The following is a 10,472-nucleotide window of genomic DNA, read 5'->3' as shown; positions in this document are numbered from 1 at the left end:
TGCATGGGATAGTTTTGGTCGTGCTCGTTTAGTTTTTGGAACTCATAACATACCATCTGTCCATCCTGCATAAGGACTCCACCAAGCCCTCTCTTGCAAGCATTTGTACATACTACAAACTCTTTGTCTAGATCTACAATATGTAGCGCTGGTGCATGTGTCAGCAACTACTTGAGCTGCTCAAAGCTAGCCTCACTCTCTTCAGTCCATTTGAACTTATTACCTTTCCTCTGCAATGTTGTGATAGGATAAGCAATCAATGATAAGTTCTTGATGAAACTCCTATAGTATCCTACCAAACCCATGACGTATCTCACCTCATCCACACTCTTAGGAGCTACCCATTCCACGATGGCCCTTATCTTCTCTGGATATACTGCAATGCCTTCCTTGGAGACAACATGTCCCAAGTAGTGTACCTCAGTCTAAAAGAAACTACATTTGCTGAGCTTAGCATACAATTGATTCTCTCTCAACAACATCAACGCTACTACTAAGTGCTCGACATGCTCTTCCTCATTCTTAGAATAGACCAATATATCATCAATGAACACAATAACAAACTTATCCAAATATGGACGCAACACACTATTCATCAAACACGTGAATGTAGCTGGAGAATTTTTCAAGCCAAATGGAACAACAACAAACTCATAATGCCCATACATGGTCTTGAATGTAGTCTTGTAAATGTCCTCCTCTTTGATGCATACCTGATGGTATCTAGATCTCAAGTCAATCTTCGAGAACACCACTGCTCCCTTCAACTGATCGAACAAGTCATCAATCCTCGGCAAAGGGTACCTGTTCTTGATAGTCACTTTGTTCAACTACCTGTAATCAATGCATAATCTGAGGGTACCATCTTTCTTCCTCACAAACAAGATCGGTGTGCCCCAAGGTGATACACTTGGCCTAATGTACCCCTTGTCCAACATTTCCTTTAGCTGCAACTTTAACTCAACCAACTTAGGTGTGCTCATCCTGTAAGGTGCTTTCGATGTTGGAGTTGCCCTTGGAACTAACTCAATAGAAAAGTCTACCTCCCTTTGGGTTGACAACTCTGTAATTTCCTCGGGAAATACATCCCTAAACTATTGTAAAACCGGGTACTTTTTCAACACATATGCATCCTCAACCTCCTTACCTTATCACTAGAAATATGTACTGCAAATAGTTTTCACCCTTTTGCTTGCATAGCTATCACTATCCTAACTGATGTGGCTTTCTTCTTACCTTGCAAGACTCTTGGTTCCCCATTGTCATCAACGCACTCAATAGCTTTGTCATAGGAGTCAACCTTGGTTCTATGTAGATACGACCAATCCGTGCCCAATAACATACTGTATGAACCCAACGGTAATACATTCAAATGTGTTGTTGTAGGCTTACCACATAAGTCAAATGCACAAGCTCTTACACAATGATGGAATCACTTCTTTGTACCTGTAGCCAACTACACTAACCAAGACTCTACATACAATTCCTTACTCAAACCACACTTATCCACCAAGTCAGGACTAACATAGCTATAATTAGATCTAGGGCCAATCAAAATAGAAATAACTTGATCACAAATCTTGCCGTCCATGATATGATTTGATCTCCTAAGTCACATTAAGGAATTGAAACCGACAGAAACACACCATACAGACATCCAACATCATCAACAGAACCCTTAGAAGATAGGTCATCCACTCAAACAGCCTGTCCCTGGGTCCCACTGTTGTTTTAGGTCTCTTGGGCCATAGTATCTCTCATGTTATGGGAAAGAGAGAGACCAACAACCTAAAGTCGCTCTCATAGGCCTGCCTACCAATGATTGTGGACCAAAAGTGATAGTGTTGTGCCAACGACTCTGAGATTTGAGCCACTTTTTTAGGCCTAGATCCTAAGACACTGCCCATAACTGATCCATCTCTTCAAATCAGTAAAGTAACATGGAAATTAAAGTACTAAAGTAAATACTTGTTCAAGACCTTAACAGGATCCCTACTAGCCATGACAAGCATTTCGTTAAACATATCATGGACATGTAATCTACAGGTGTAAATAATAGAGTTAAGTGTAGGGATCTCATACTTATCTGAGAATCGCTATGGACCATTGTTCCCTCATGCCATTTTTTGCATTATTATATATTAGGTCATAGGAACCTTATCCATTCACATACAAGTAAAAACATGATGAGAGACATACATAATTGTTGTCATAAAATGTGCATATAACCAACATAATAGGAACATAAATACAATAAACATATCAGCCATCAAATCCATAAATACATCGGTACCTTTACTCATGAAAATCAAGGGAATATATTTCTCATTAATGAATGCAATGAACCAACCAGAGATGGGACTACCACGTTCCACTTGATCATAGAATGGCTGAACCAAATCTCTCTTCAGCCATTCACCCCCGTGCCATATTCCAACAATGAATGTGGGATCTCATAGAACACATCAATCAAAACTCATCCAGGGTTTCCAGAGGCCATCCACCTCAACCCATCCAATAGTGATTCCACCTCATGGTTAGACATCACCAAAACCATCATTAGATTGGTCTCCATCTAAGCCTTCCAGGGCTTTCAGAGCATTTGTCCAACCAAGGCTTCCAAAACTAGTAACTCAACCCACAACTTATACATGGCTTCTAGAGCATTTGTCCAACCAAGGCTTCGAAGACTAGTAACTCAACCCACCAAGGGCTTCGAGAGCATTTTTCCAACTAGGGCTTCCAGGACTAGTAACTCAACCCAAGTTGTTACAGGGCTTCCAGAGCGTTTGTTCAACCGGGGGTTTTAGGACTAATAACTCAACCCAAGCTAAGTACACATGAGAACCAACCAAAACAAATCATGAAAGTAAACCCACAATCACCATGGTTATCCAGGAAATGGAAAGGCTAGGCAATCCACTATCAATCCAGGCAATCCTCCATGCCAATGATAGATCACAACCAAGAAACCACATGCATATGCCATGCATGCCAAAACTAGTGAAGAAATCATACATGCAACTCGGTACCTGCAAGAAAATATGATGTAGTTGCTAATGTCAATGCCTTCTTGCGCTTTCTTGCTCTTCCTTTGCCTTCTTGCTCCAAGAATCTAAGTATGCCACACCCTCCAAGAGTGCTCCAAGAAAACTCTAAGTATCCAAGAGTATGAGAGAGAGAGCTCCAACACTAAACTGACCAAAGGTTACCAACTGATCCTCAAAGCCTTTTTATGAATGAGGCCTCTATTTTCTTCATTTTCTATTATTTTCCTTCAGTTTCCTCGTCACATGCAACCTGTGACCTTTCACCTCCTTTTCTTCCTAATTTCCATTATTTTCATAAATAAATGTGCCAAAATGCCTTTTAATGCCTTAGCTATTGCCTTTGCCAATTTCCTTAGCCATAAATAACCAAATGAACACACCCTAGGACGTCTTGCCCAACATTCAGCTTGGAATATGTGTCCCATTCATCCGTGGTTACTGTTTTTTACTTTATTACATGAAATTTTCATCAGGGTTGTTACAACCGGCATGAGAATGATTACTTGATATCAAGCCATTAACTCACAAGCTTGGATTTGAGCATAGCGCTGGGAAGTAGAGGCAACACAACAATCCATTTGGGCATAAACAAAGGAGCACTCTTGCATGCCATCTCTGTGTCTAGAAACAACTTGTCCACAAGGCATAATAACACAAATAGACCGAGAGTAACATGAGAAGAGTAGAAATGAGTACAATAGCCAGAGTTGACATGAATGAATAACTAGGAGGCAGAGGGGCAAAGGGATGACAAGGACGATTGAAGATGGGAGGGCGAGGAGCTGATATGGGAGTGAGAGGGTAGAGCAAAGAGGGCAGTTGAGGCAACCTAGTTGAAGGGATAATATGAGGTGGCGAGGGGGGGACAAGTAAAACAAACAATAACAGAGGACCTAAGAAGAAGGGATAACTGAAAGAGGCCAAGGATTAATAGAAAAAAATAGGGCACCATATATGGAACCTCGTTGAAATACCCAAGAAGGAAATTCAAGCCCATAAATGAAGAAAACCTGTGTGAGAATGGATAAAGAAAAAACAAAGTTGAATTGAGAGAGTAGTTACCAAGAGTGGTGTGACATCCATAGAGCGGTCAAGACCAAGGGATTTGATGGAGACTGGTGAGGAGTAACTGGTGTATAAAAGCCCACTTGTAACAATTCTTGGCATGATCAACCTTGGACACAATGCATGGTTCGAATTGCGAAGTATTGCTAGGCCCAAGAATCTGAGCACCATCAAGCCAAGGAATTAGAGGTTGAAAGCAATAATTACAATTGATAAAAAGACACCAAGACAAGAAATGGAGTTGAAAATACTAAAGGAGTTGGATTTTGCCCCAACCCTAGATGTCATTTAGTAATGCAGTGATATTACCCATGGTGGACATCTTGCATGCTAAATGATTGCACGAAATTGGAGTCATTACCATGTATGATAATTATTGGTCGAGTGTGGTATGGAATCACCATAAATGCCAACCAAATCCTGTTATACCTCCCTATGCCTCCTGCAACATTTAAATGACATTTAACCTTCCATAAGATTGTGTAATGATCATTGAAGTGATGAAGGCGTATGCAATGCACCGAGTATATTAGGAGTAGCCACCCCCTTTCATGTGAGGTGGCATCATGACAAGGTGGGGAGGAACGCCTGCTCCTTGACACGCACCTTAGGGGAGAGCACTTAATGAGTTAATTGTTGTAATGACCTTAAATTTTGTGTCTACAAAGCCTCAAGCTTTTCCAGAATCCAATTTACCCTAAATACATCCTCGGAATGGGGGGAAGTCAGTAGTGGGTTTCCCTGGGATATGTATTTCACAAAATACACACACAAAAACAAACCCAAAGCGACCGGATTTAACTGTGTGGAAAAATTATCTATGTATTTATATAACAAGAATGAGGAATATAAAGTAAAAATAACAGTTTTGACATCACTGTTTCAAAATGTCTCAACAATTCATATTGCTACCCAATATCTTAGCTAGCCTTGTTGCCTTATAATTATACCTATGAACACAACTTTTATATTACCTAGTAAAAAAAAACACAATAGGAAATTGTTTTACAAAACATTGCAAAGAGAAAATACAATATAGAATCATACCCACTAAGGCCTTCTTGCTTGTCATCGACCCCATAGTTGGTTATCTGTTCAACTGGTCCCATATCCATGTTTTTATTCGGGCCTTACCCTTGTTGCACCTTCTCTTCTTCTTTCACTCTAACTACTTGATATCATATTGGACCAATGGATACATTTGGGAGTTGAGGGAACCAAGGACTGCAAGGTTCATCTATAAATTTGCAATCCATATACAAATTTGGAGACCATTTCTTGCATGCCCCGAAATCTTGTTTCTAGATTTTAATGCTTTTTTTGTAGCTTTCTATGAATGCTACAAATACATTTTATTTTTCCTTATGGGCCTTGAGCCAAAGAGAAGTATTGATGACATGCCTTTTTTATTCCTTTGCTTCCACAATAACCTTATACTCCTACTCCTCCATTCATCCTTCCTGTTTCTTGAGTGAAACAAATAATGAATCTTGAGCTTTAAAAATTTGATGCTCATACCCCTTCATATCCCTCCTCGAGTTTGTCTCACAAAGTGTACATCGACCAAAATTATAGTGATAGTGGGACATGGCTCCAAAATAATTGCCTTCCTTTCTAGATTCCAAGATCAAACCAATTCCTTTCTAGATTCTAAGAGCAAACCACTCTAGACTCCAAGATCAAATCAATTCCTTTTCTAGATTGCTCCAAACTCCATTCTCATTTCCTTCTTTGTTGCAATAACCCAAAACAAAGTTGTCAAGCTCCACGCCCCAAACATTCTCCATAAATGATTAGAAAATTCAGCCCTGAGATTTAGATTGGAAGAGGAGGTGCAACCATTATAGCACCATCAAATACCTTGTAGAGAAAATGTTCATAAAAAATGACTTACCTCAATAAACTCTAAACACCAAATAAAGAACACAGAGCAAGTTCCTAATATTCTTCTTGATAAGACCACATTTACATGTTCGCACCATCTTAACCACTAGTTTAGTGTTCAACTCAAGGAAAACGGGATATAGAGGTATGTTTGCCCATATGGGATTTATTTCTTGTCACATCTCCAATCTTGAGTTGTGCCATTTGTCACTCCAAATTGCATGCATTTGAGTTTTGATCATTGAGGAATAGATCATGGGAGGTGGTATGTGCATAATCCCATCCCATTTATTCTAACCTTTTCAACTTCAATTGCTAAAATCTCATTGGATTTTAAGTATATCAAGATGTTATGAGATATTAGAAATTAAAAACATTTAATGATATACATTTCTACCATTTCCAAAGACTTTTTAATGAGTTTGCACCAAGGGTTAAATTCGATGGCTATTTACCCGTATTTTCCCTATTTAACTGTCAAATACTGACCATTTTAAAATTTGCACGCCGCTGATGATGATTTTTTTCAAACTGTCAATTTGATGGGTGGCTTGAAAATTTACAACCCCCCCCCCCCCTCACACACACATATATAAGAAATTTCAAATAAAATTATAGAAAACAAAAGAAGTTGGTGATTTTGTTGGCTGAGACTCCAAGATAAATATCACATTATGCAACACCCACAATACTAAGACTTTAAGATGAGACTTCAAGATAAGCATAGACTCATTAATAGTGGATCTTTGAACTTATTAAAAAAAATTCATCTTCGTCTTCACTCACACCATGTTATCCCACATTGTACACACTTAAGCATAAGGCATGAACATTGATGCTTGAAGTTTAAAGGTTGAGATTCACATGACATGTCCACACCCATGGGAAATTGGTATTCTATATAAAACATTAACTAACTTTTTTGGTTTATGTACGTGAAATAGTTGGTTTTCATTTCATTTTGAGAGTTTTATATTGTTTCTTTAGTGTTGGCACACTCGTGATTGATCTCAATTTTTATAAAACCGATCTATTTATTTATTTGATTTAAAAACAATTATATTTTATGGTTGGATATGGAAATCTCAAATGCGTGATTACCAAGGCTATGATGCTTTTGATACATTCACACTTGAATCTAAACACAGCTGGGTTTGCGCCTTTTAGGTGTTATCCTATATGCAAGAAAGTTCTATTCTTCTTCCCTGTTAGAAGATTATGAATTTCTTCAAAATCCTTGCGTGCATATTGTTATTGCTTTAAATGTTATAATCTTTCCAAATTCTTATTTAAAAGTGGCTTCAAACTTTTATTATTATTTATAAGGTCCTCCTTAAGTCTAACTCATCAAATTGAAAGCTAAGATCGATTGTTCATCTTCAAAACACATTATAGTAAAATCTTTGAAAATTAAGTAAATAGTGACTATATAATTGCACCAAATGATTGGCTAGTTTGACATTAGGAATGAACATGTTTGAATATGTGCGATCATGTTAAAGTAATATGAAACATATACATTTATGATATTACTTAGTTGAAGCTTATTTTATGGTCAAGCTAGAATTAAAATATTTACTGACAAAAAACACAACTTATTTTAAAAAACAAATGTTTTTACATTCACAACAAAAATTTAACAAAAGCACATAATACATAATATTTAAATGATGGGTAAAAATAAAACTAAAACGTTATGAGAAGGGCAATTTTAAAAGTAAATCTGTCATAAAAAATTTACTTGACAAGTAGGAGTGCCCGACAAATTTATACCTCGGTTTGCACAACAATATATCTCAAGGGATCATGTGATAGTGTAATGCTTCATATTTTATCATAATAATAGTAGTAATAAATAAATACATGTCCCTTAAAAATAATAAATAAAGGAAATGTTTCTAATAAACAAATAAAAGAAACTAATCTATCGACAAAATGAAAAAGGGTTAAAATAAGTAAATATAAATTTATAAAAAAAAAGTAGGACAGGTGGATCTTGTGTATAGAGTTTTTCCTTTCGTTTTTGGATAAATGAGTTCTATTTAATGGATGACGAGAATGAAGAAATACATATTTTTTCAAGATAATCATTGGAAAGCAATGATTAAACATCAACAAAGGTAGTTGATTGAGGGCTTGAGGGTGACCAATTGTAGAAAGATATGGTGTAGCTTAGCCTATAGTTGGGTGGAAAGTCATCCTTTACATGTTGGTCGCGCTCAACAGGATTAGAGATTAGTGCACAATCGCTCGGAATTCACAAAGTTATAAGTATGTTGGATTCTTCAACTCCGAGGTAAGTTTCCTCCCAATCACCTCTCATGTAGATTATGCATCTGTAAACACAATTTCTTGGGGTTTATTAGTCAATGGGTTAAGACTTTATGTATGCATTTTCGGTATAATCATGTTTAAAGGTTGAACCATCACAAACAATGCACATGCCATATTATTATTGAAGAGTCCCATAACATTGTGATTCAAGATATTCCTCCAATTTTCAGTGAAGGCGGACTTTGGTATAATGTCAAGGCTTCTACTTCGTTATTTGTGTAATTTCAATTACCTAAGTAAAATGTGTGTGTGTGTGTGTGTGTGTGTGTGTTTTAATTTCCTTGGGATCAATGATGATCCACCCACACCTCCCCCCCAAGTAGAACAAAGTTTTTAACTATTGGATACAATTCAACACGTGTGAGAGATTTCTTGGATCCATGGGGTCAACTTAAAGTAATGGCTAATGATTTAGTGATCCGTGCACATATAAATTGATCAAATCTCAACAGGTAGATCTATTAGTGTCTACCAACTATTTGCTAGTGAGAAGTCATTGATACTAATGTGATAGGCCATGTATGATAGATGAATCGTTTACATCCTACTTGTTTGTGCTTATAACCTTCATAATGTCAGGAAGGATCTATAGTGATAACATTTCGTATTTGACATAAATGATGAGGAGGCTCACTTGTTGAATTTCCCTTTTAAAAAAGAGGTTCCCAATAAAAAAATGTTCGGAAAAAACTAAAAACCATCAAACAAAAACAACACACACATACACACAGATATATATTTTTTATGTTTTGGTAAAAAGACAATTCTATTAGCAAAAATATAGGCTAGAAAATAAAACTGACAAACATGGTGGTTTTTTCTTCAACCACGAGTACTCGTGACAAAAAAAATAGTTTCTTCGGACTAATCTAAATTTGAGAAAAACATTTGAAGACCCAAAATCCTTCCATATAGGAAACCCGAGACACCAAACACTAGAAATGGATCTATTAGACATATTCATTTATGAATCCTACAAACCACAATAGTAAAAGAAAGAGACTAAAATTATATTCATTTATGAATCCTACAAACCACAATAGTAAAAGAAAGAGACTAAAATGAATCGTCATTGGAGTATCAAACTAGGGGAGGAGTCAAGCTTGTAGGGGTGTCCTCTATAATGTCTTTGGGGTTGTCCTTAGCATTGGGACTAGCGTTCGAGGCTAAAACCCCACCTTGTCTGTTTGCGAGCCATCAACGGAGGGTAAGGATAACCCTCCCTTATTTCTCCACATGGTTTAGGTGAGCTCTCATTCGCTGACTTGCAAAGGCGTGCGACACCAACAATTTGGTATGCTAATACAAATCTAGAGAGCATATCATGGGTGTGATTGGTCCTTGTGTCGAGGATAAATTTTATAGCTTTAGTGAAAAACTCCTCATCATTTATCGCTATGCATTTAGAATAGACTTACGCTTCCAAAACCTTCAAATATCTACTTGCTACAAGAGAGGTTATATGGTGGAAAACCTGTGCAACTTCTTTGGCAACGGTTTTTGCCCTAATGTGTCACGTAGGAGGTCACACTTTGCGAGTTAGATGGGATGCCACGAGGATGAGAATAACCAAATAGCTATCGAAAATAGCACGAAGGTAGGGAACAATATCATAACAACAAAGGGGAGGGAATGCCATGTTGGCAGTCAAAGGGGTTGAGCATAAAACCAATGTCATGCATTATATCCTAGAGGGTCAAAGAGGCTCCATGCTTCTTCCACTTCTCTATTTTACTGCCAATAGTAAAATGTTAATTACTATGCGATTGGGGCACCATTGCAACATATAACAATTGATTGCAGAGTTAAATTCATTGGGGCACTGTTGCAACAAAAAAACCATCAATCGTAGAGTTAAATTCATAGGGGTAGTGCCGCAATGGAAATATCATCAATCACATAGTTAAACTCATCATTTAAAAAATTCTTTGATGCATATAATAAGCTCCATAGTGTGTGACATGTGGCCCCACCATGGTAAATGTCATCAATAAACATTACCCCTAATTTTATAACACTTACAACCACCTAATCCCAAAATATATAATAATAATAATAATAAAATTTAACATATAATTATTTTTATTTTTCCAAAGAAATATTATTAATATTTTTTTCACCCATGAACAGATAAGTTCG

Source organism: Pinus tabuliformis, chromosome 6, assembly GCF_031772625.1.
Source record: "Pinus tabuliformis cultivar Carrire ecotype Pingquan chromosome 6, CPIR1, whole genome shotgun sequence".
Lineage (NCBI taxonomy): Eukaryota > Viridiplantae > Streptophyta > Pinopsida > Pinales > Pinaceae > Pinus > Pinus tabuliformis.
The sequence above is the reverse complement of the archived record's forward strand: the minus strand, read 5'-3'. Positions refer to the sequence as shown.